The 8,927-nt window shown below is 36.7% G+C and overlaps 1 long non-coding RNA gene across 1 annotated transcript; it reads right to left on the bottom strand.

Annotated features, from left to right (window-relative positions):
• Positions 1–7,297: 7,297 nt before the first annotated feature.
• LOC112766549 (uncharacterized) lies at positions 7,298–8,341 on the bottom strand. The gene is made up of 2 exons (XR_003184427.3): positions 8,196–8,341; positions 7,298–7,500 (listed from the first exon to the last, which is right to left on the bottom strand). It is a non-coding gene; the product is annotated as an uncharacterized lncRNA (long non-coding RNA).
• Between the last annotated feature and the right edge of the window lie 586 nt (positions 8,342–8,927).

The raw sequence follows: 8,927 nt of genomic DNA on the forward strand, positions 1-8,927 counted from the left end.
CCGTGAGGCCACATTGGTGGAGACGTTCAAGTACACTCACTCGCTGAAGAAGAATAAAGCGAGATTTGCTAATCAGCGGTCTTAGGACCATTATGTGAGTAAACATACATCTGATTATCTTTTGCTATAAAATTTTTAGAAATTAACTGTATATCTGTCTTACTAATAACAATAACTTGTGTTAATTGCATAGGAGTCCTACACACAGAGACTAGAGGCTGACTCAGCAGTCTTAACAAAGTGGGGAGGACGCTGTCGATGGCTCTGCGGCCTTAGTCGTCGATCCCAATGTGGTTTGGCACAAGACCGCCTCAGTCCCGTACAAGAACCGCGTATACGGAATGGGTCATTCTTCGCCAGCAGCCTCCGCACCTCAACGTTAAGGCCATCGTCAGGCTCCAGCACCAGTCGAGCCATCTAGCCCGACGAAGGCATGGATTTGAGACTACAGGTGCAAGAGCTCCAGCCCAACCTTCACCACCAGGCTCAGGAGCTTAACAATTATCGAGAGAGGTATTAAGAGATCCCCACCCGCATGATGTCTACCGCTAAGCTCAAGCTAGAGTTTAGGGAGTCGCTAGAGCGGATGCACGTATGGAGGCTTAAATGGAGGTATACCAGGCACAGATGCGCACAGCTGCTAGTGGAAGCAATCCTACTGGTGGCCTACAGACATCACCACCTTATACGCCGCCAACTTAGGGCCACGGGACTAACAACAACAACTCCCTCGATATTTAGATATTAGTTTTTTTATATATTGTTTCATTGTATTCATTTGATATACTTGACTTTTAATGTATTTGATCATTATATTAATTATTTTAAATAAAAATATTCATTATTTAAGAATTGATCACTAATTATATGAAAAAAAATATAAATTTAAAATTAAAATTGACCATTAATTTCAAATTAAAAAAATGACATCACTGTCAAAATTACCATTGGAATCATCCGACGGTAATATTGTGCACAACAAAACTTTTTGGCGCCAACATTACTGTCAAAAATATCTGCCAGTAACCAATTGGTTTTCTGAGCTGGTTATCCGTCGCAAAATCTGACGGTAATTACCATCCGACGTAAAATATCTGACGGTAAACATTTACCGGTGAGGGTTATATCGTCCGATTGTTTTCGACCATAAATCCGATGGTACTCAGCGTTTTTCTTGTAGTGTCGGTTATCTGTATTCTTTTGTATAAAAAAAAAGGGATTTCCAACAAAATTGATCACGACAAGGTTGCAGGCTTAATATTAAATAGTAGTTATATTTAGGAAGCAAATTGGTAACACTCAATTTTTGGTATGATCATGACGTACTGAAAATTGGATCATTACATCAGCATTACACATGGCTAAACAATAGTTGCTGACAAGATATGTTAAGAAAAGTATGTCAAATTTGTCCTAATGAACATAAACTCTAATCCCTTTTCCTCTATAAATATCATTCTTGTTGTAGCAACAAATTAGTTTTTAAGAGACCAAATTATTATTGAATGGCATGATAAGTAGCGAAACTAGAAGAAAGGCTAATTGAATCATATATTCCCCCTCCATAAATGAACAGAAACACCAATTTTTCCTACTGATTTGCTGATGAAAGAACACTCCTTCAAAGTATCATATATTCCTCTATACTATCATCTTTCATCATATGAGGAAGCAACTACTCAACTGTGAAGCATATAAACATAGCCAAATAAATCGGGTTTCCAATTATCAATTCACCACACCAAAATAATCTTACACAAGGGAGGAGAAATCAATACACAGGCTCACAAAAAGACAGGGAAAATCTTACTTGAGGCCTTGGTGTTCTAGCATTGAAAGTGTTGGGAAGACTGAACCATCTTTGAGGCATCATATGTTAAGTTCTGACAGCGGACTCTATGTCATCCTTTTGAATTCCAACGTTCTCGTGTGACCAACATTTTCGCTAAGCTGTCACCTTCAACTCCTAAACAATGTTGTAAGACTCCGAGTTTTTGGAAATTAAATAATAAGTTATTTGTGATTTATTATGTTTATTATATTTATGATTTTATTTCAAAAAATTATTTATAAAAAGTAATTAAATCAAAGTTAAGAGACTTTGAGTTTAAAATCATTTAGGATTTATATAATTTTCATGATAATTAGATTTTTTATTTAAAATTTAAAGTTTTATTAATTGGAAAATAATGAGGATTTGTTAGTTTAATTTGAATAATTGAGATTTGGGATTAATACTTTAATTTTATGAACTAAAAGAAAACTTATTGGATTATCTTTAATTTTTTAATTAGAGTAGCTACTTGAAACTAATTGATGAGTTTATAAATAAATAGTATTTTCAAAAAATTATTATATTGGCTTATATTTGGTTTTTAATTACTACTCTACCCTCGAGTTTTATTAAAATTCCTACACTACCCAAATCCTAAAATCCCTAATTTTACTATATAATCTAACATAACCCTAATTTTACCCTAACTGGAACACACTCTCACCCTAACCCTAACATTCACTCCCAGCCGCCACCCTCTTTCACGCACACAACACTCCACTCACGCAACACACACACAGCTGCGAAGAAGAGAAGAAGAGATGAGAGGGGGAGACGGCGCCAGCGAGGAGGGATGCTGCTGTTGCCGAGTTGCTGTCGCTGAGAGAGGGAAGCGTTAAGAGAGACAAAATGCGACGCATAGAGCCGAGGAAGGAGATGACGCCTCATCGCCGTCGCGAAGAGTGAGAGAGTGACACACGAGAGAGAGACAACTCGAGAAAGAGAGAAAACGCTACGAGATGTAGCTGCAGACAGTCGTTTTTGTCGCTGCAGGAGGTTCTTCCGCCGTTATTGGTGCCAATCGAAGTCACCACCACCGCTGCAAGCTCTTTTTCCGGCCGTTTTGGTTCTGGTTCTGCTGTAACTCTCCCATGTCCCTACTCATCTCTGTTCTCTATTCATCCCTTGCCGGAGTTCTCCGTCGCCGGAGAAACATTTCCGGGACTGCTCAAACCTGCCGGTAACACTACCTTGGTACCATTCTGATTTTGCTTCTTCTTTTCTTGAATATGTTTCGCTTCTATTTTTGTTCTGTTGTTCTAATTTCGTTGAGCTTCTACTTTAACTCAAATTTTCTAGTACTATTCTTGTTGCTTTCCAATTGATTTGAATCGATCGCCTTTCTTGGTGCTGTGGTCATTGCGTTACAACGGGGAGTTAATGTTGTTACTGCTATTGCAGTTGCGGTTGCTACAGTTTTGATTTCTATGAGTTTCGACTAATCAAGGTAGGGCTTGTTTGTTTTACAAATTTGAAACATTTCGAAAGTTTAGAAAATACGTGCATTTGAGTTTATGAGTGTAACATCCTACCACACAAAGCTTTACACCTAGGATGTAAAACAGAGATGGCGAGGGGCTATGACCTCTAAAAATTATATATATATATATATATATATATATATATAGTTGAAAAGGGTTTATATCTAGGAGCCTTCTAAAGGAAAGTTAAACAAAAGCGCTAAATAGAAAAGCGCATCACTCGCGTAAACGAAATACGTAAACCGGATAGGATAAGAGTAAAGCGAAACATAAATACATATAAGAAGAGTTCCAAGATACAGATAACAAAGCTTCTGGGCCGGCTCACAAAGTTAAAATCGGACAGAGCATATAAACATATATACATATATACATGAGAATCCCAAAATGACCCAGAATACTGTTTACAGAACCTATTTCTCCGAATCAACCTCTAAGAGGGTTAAAACATAATATATACATTGGAGATATAAAGTATCTACATATATATCGAAAACCAAAATAGAATCCTTCGCTTCGGAAACTTCCAGAATGCCTCAATGAGGAGCCTCACGTCCTGCATCTGAAAACCACAAAATATGTATGGGGTGAGAACCAGAGGTTCTCAGTATAGTAACGGTGCCCACATAACTAACATATAATGTCCTAGGAAAGCCGAAGGCAATCCTAGAACTTTTGACAACAGATTCAAACTTAAAACTATAATTTAAGACCATAAAATAAGACGAGGTATCTAAGTTTAAGGATTCCTAGTTTTTATCACAGTTCTAACCTAAGTCCCTAAGTTCACCGCCTTTCCTCCAACCCTCCAAAACACCGGTGCACAGGCAAACAATGCATACAAAGAAAACACAAGTAGTTTACAGTTACAGCAAACAGAACATATAGCAGCTAAGCATGAATATCAGTTACGCAAACCCAAGAATGCAAAACCAAACAAGACACATAGATGCATATGATGCATGCCTTTCTTACTGGCCGTGAGCTCACATGTCGGTTACTTTGCCAGAACCCGACACACCCGGTAGCTAACCCGGATATTGTCTCTATGATATGCCTCTACACTCTTGGGATATAGTGCTCGTCACACTCTCAAGGTATAGTGCCCGTCATACTCATGGGATATAGTGCCTGTCGCATTACCTGGGATAAAGTGTTCCCACACTCTCAGGGTATAGTGCCCGCCATACTAATGGGATATAGTGCCCGTCGCATTACCCAGGGTAAGGTGCTCTCACACTCTTGGGATATATCGCCCACCACGCTCTCGGGATTTAGTGCCCGTCACACTCATGGGATATAGTGCCCGACACACCTTACAACAAAGAGAAAACTCAAACACTCATCATCAATAATCTCAATCAGGTCTCAATTATCATATTCATTCATAATCATTCGTATTCACCCATTCAATATCATTATGGCCAAAATTTGTCAATTATATAACACTTCTCAATCATAATTCATCATGTTTCAAGCTTACTTCTCCTCCAAGTTACCACCATTCCTAATTTCACCTCATCACTAAGCATACAACTAAGGTTTAGGGGCTAAAAGAGTAAAAATAGAGGTTTAGAGGTTCGAAATTAGATTTTAAAAAATAAAATTCACTTTGCTGAAAACAGGGGTCTTGCCTCGCGTACGCGTGGGTGCATTTTTTCCCTGCTCGCGTACACACGCAACCTCTCACGTACGCGGGATAGCCAACCCGAACCGAACACCCGCGCCGCGTGAGAGGCTCGCGTATGCAAGTTATGCAGAGTTGGCAAAAATCTTGAATGCTGCAAAATTTCAGCTTTACACACCAAATTTCCGACGCCCATAACTTTCTCGTTTTAAAACATTTCACCCATTCTTCGAACGGCATATACTTCACGGACCCAATTTTCATATAAAACAAGTTTGAGAAAAATCAAGAGTCCGGAAGCTGAGTTATGGCTTGCCGAAGTTCGGTCAAAATTCAACTTTTCACAAAAATCACAAAGATTTCTAAACCTTAATTTTCACAATAATTCAATTTCAACCCTTTTTAAAACTTGCCAAACCATATCAAACCAAGTCTAAACACTCCTCAACACACCAATTTTACTCCATATCACACCAATTTCACATATATAATCACTCCCACACAATAATTCATTTCTAACAACAACATAATCATTATCATATACATCATCAATTATCTCTATCAAACACAGTACCAACACCACAACCAATATGGCACCAACAACAACCTCAAAATATACATCATCATCATTATCATTATCATATACATCATCAATTATCTCTATCAAACACAGTACCAACACCACAACCAATATGGCACCAACAACAACCTCAAAATCACTAATCCTTATGCATATCAATCCATCACAATCATCAACAACAACAACATTTCAATCCTATCTTACGGTTAACTAGCCTAAGTTTTCACGACACATTATATTTTAGTTACGAGAAACCAAAACCATACATTGGCCGATTTCCTCGTATAGCCCAAAGACAACCCAACTACGCAAGTTCACAAGCTCCACCACCAAAATTCAGCATCCAAGGACCCAATCAAGTTTCCATCTTCACAATCTTGCTCCACATCACATATATACACTACCTATTTCACATCATTACATTCATACATAAACACTCAATACCCAATCTTAATTAATTAAGAGATTCACTAGGGTTTGAGGATCCTTACTTTGAATGTGCCTCAATCAAATAAAAGTCTGCTAATTCTTCAAGTTAATTTGACCCTAAAACATCAAATTAACCAAAAATCTCAACACCTAAAGCACATAATTTTCGAATTGGAGAAGAGGGAATTGAAACTAGAAATGTGGTTTCCTTACCAAATTAGGTACCGGGCTTTTTAGAGCTCGTCCCTGCAGATGCGTGACCGCAAACAGTGCGGCGATCAGAGCTCCGGATTGAAAATTATGATCAAATGAAACTTTGATCAAATTGGGGCAAGGGTTTGATGAGCTCCTCTTCCCTACCAGCGTGTGTTTTATGTTTTTAATGGGGAAGGGTTGAGTTTCATTACTTTTATACTTGGTCCTTGGGCCCAATACAGGCTCGATTCGTCCGGTTTGGCCCGTTCAGCCTAATTTTGGACTAAATTCTTTAAAATTAGTGTCAAATTCATATTTTAATTAAGTCTACCGCATTAAACTATAAAACTTCATTTTCTAATTTCTTTGATTAATGATTAATTTATTGGCTAATTGTTCGTTAATTACACAGGATTTACAATGAGCGTTTTACGACGTGCTTATCTTTATCAAAGTTATATTAATTAAGCTTTGATAAGTTATGTTTTTTTCCATAATTGAAACTGATAATAGATTAAAAATGGATTTGAATGCTCTAATAATAAAATTAATGAGTAAAAATGCTTGAAGACTCTTGGTGGGTGGATTAGGATTTAAACCAAGATTTTGAAAATCGAACCAGTCATCAAACCGCTCTACTCACTGGTTCACTGGTCTAACCAGTTCAATTGTGGTCTAATCGAAAAAAGTATTTTATAATAAAATAATAAATAAATTATAAATAAATACTCTAAAATATAATTGTAGTATAATATAAATTTTAAAATATCTTCCAAATATAAAGTACTACATCAACCAAAATCTAATATAACCTTTGATTTCATAATTATTAACAATTTATCATTTAATAGTCATTATATCACTATTGAACTCATTAAGATAGTAACAAAAAACAAAAAAAAATTCATTAAATTAACCAAAGCAATAACAAATATTCGATCATCTACTTAACTAGTTAATTGAGTTAATTCAATTCATCTATTACTTCATTGAATTAAAAATAATGAGCATAAAAGGCACAATAATGCAGTAAAATTCAGATTAGAAAAGAATGAGCACAACAACAGTGAGTAGAGCTAATCAATAATCATTCAAAGTGGTTTTTGAACAAAATATTCATCTAGTAAATTTTATCTAGTGTCAATAAAGTCTTTGGCAAAGAAACCTAGATCTTGATCATCAATCATCTGTAGCAGGAAGCAAAAATAAATTCATGTCATTACCATTGTTTTGGCATCAAAATAAATTCTTATCACTAACAGAAGCATACTGATTTTCGATTCTATAGGAGAGGGAACAAAAACCATTTCATCAGGCTCTTGAGAAGGGTAGCCGACAAAATCACATAGTTTCTCTGCCAATGTAGTGCACAAACACAAAAGTTAAAGTACTTACAAGACAGAGGTTATATGTCACAAATATTTAATCAATAATCAATAATCAGTAAATTAAAATAATAAAATCACAACACAAAATAGTAGCACAGCAGAATTAGAGCTAATCAATAATCAAATAGTCATTCAACAAAAATTAAAAACACAAGAAATATCTAAAAATAAAATGTCAACATAAACGTTTGTCATCAATCATCAAAATTTGCAAAAACTCAATCTAAGCATAATTAAATCATAAAACAATGAATTATTAAGAGTTTAAGAGAGTAAGAAACTCACAATTTAAGTATAATTAAATCACAAAACAGTAAAAAATAAAACAGCATCTCAATAGCAGCAGCATATCACTACCCAAACAAACCACAAAACAGTAAACACAAAGCAGCACATCAACAATAGCAGCAGCACATTACCATAAAAAAAAAACACAAAATAGTAAACACAAAGTAATTCATCACCAGTAGGCAGCAGCACATCACAATCCAAAAGTCACAAAATAGAAAACACAAAACAGCAGCAGAGAGCTAATCAATAATCATTAATCAGATAATCATTCAACAAAAGCACAAAATATTCAATAATCATTCAATGATTTCTGAACAAAGCATAAAATAAATTTAAAAAATGAAGAACAAGTGAGCTCTGAGTCACTGACCTTCAATCGCAGAGGAGGACAAACAGCGACAGACGACGGCGACAAGACGGCGGAAGTTCAAGGTCATCCTCCTCGGCATAACAACGGCAGAGTTCCGCAACTAGTGCTCTGTGATGCGGTTAGCAAAATAGATTGGGGGTGGAAAGTGAGCACTCTGCCAGATCGAATGAGAAGCAAGGAGAAAAACTTCAATCTGCAAAGAAAAAGGGATTCAATGGCTCGGGCGACGGAAGCGCGGCTGAGCAGATGAAGACGACAGACACCGAGCTGACCTCGAGGAAGAAGCTGCAATCGGTGAACACGAACAGGGGTTGGAGACTTGGAGCACGAGGGAAGCTAGATAGACGGACGGACGGATAACAGCTTTGAGTGGGACGGACGGCGGCAATGTGCCATTACTTGCAGTGGTGATGATGGCTAGCATTTTTTGCTCAATTTGTTTCTGAATCAAAGGGAGAAAGGGGCTGGGGGAGAAGAAACGAAGCAATTAGGTTTTCACCGTGTCTGACCCTTTTTGTGAAAATTGGCCTAGTCCCGGTTTGGTCTGACCGTCTGGTTTTCGACCGGTTTAGCGATTTTCTGGTAGTTTTTAGAATGGCAGTTTTTCAACATGGACTGAACCGGGAAGATTAGGATTTGAACAAATTATTAGTTGTCCTAATGTGTGAAAGTTTAATAACTTAAAGACAATTAAATATAACAAGCCAAAAATACTTATATTGAGAAATTATT

Source organism: Arachis hypogaea, chromosome 17 (genome assembly GCF_003086295.3).
Source record: "Arachis hypogaea cultivar Tifrunner chromosome 17, arahy.Tifrunner.gnm2.J5K5, whole genome shotgun sequence".
Taxonomy (NCBI): Eukaryota; Viridiplantae; Streptophyta; class Magnoliopsida; order Fabales; family Fabaceae; genus Arachis; species Arachis hypogaea.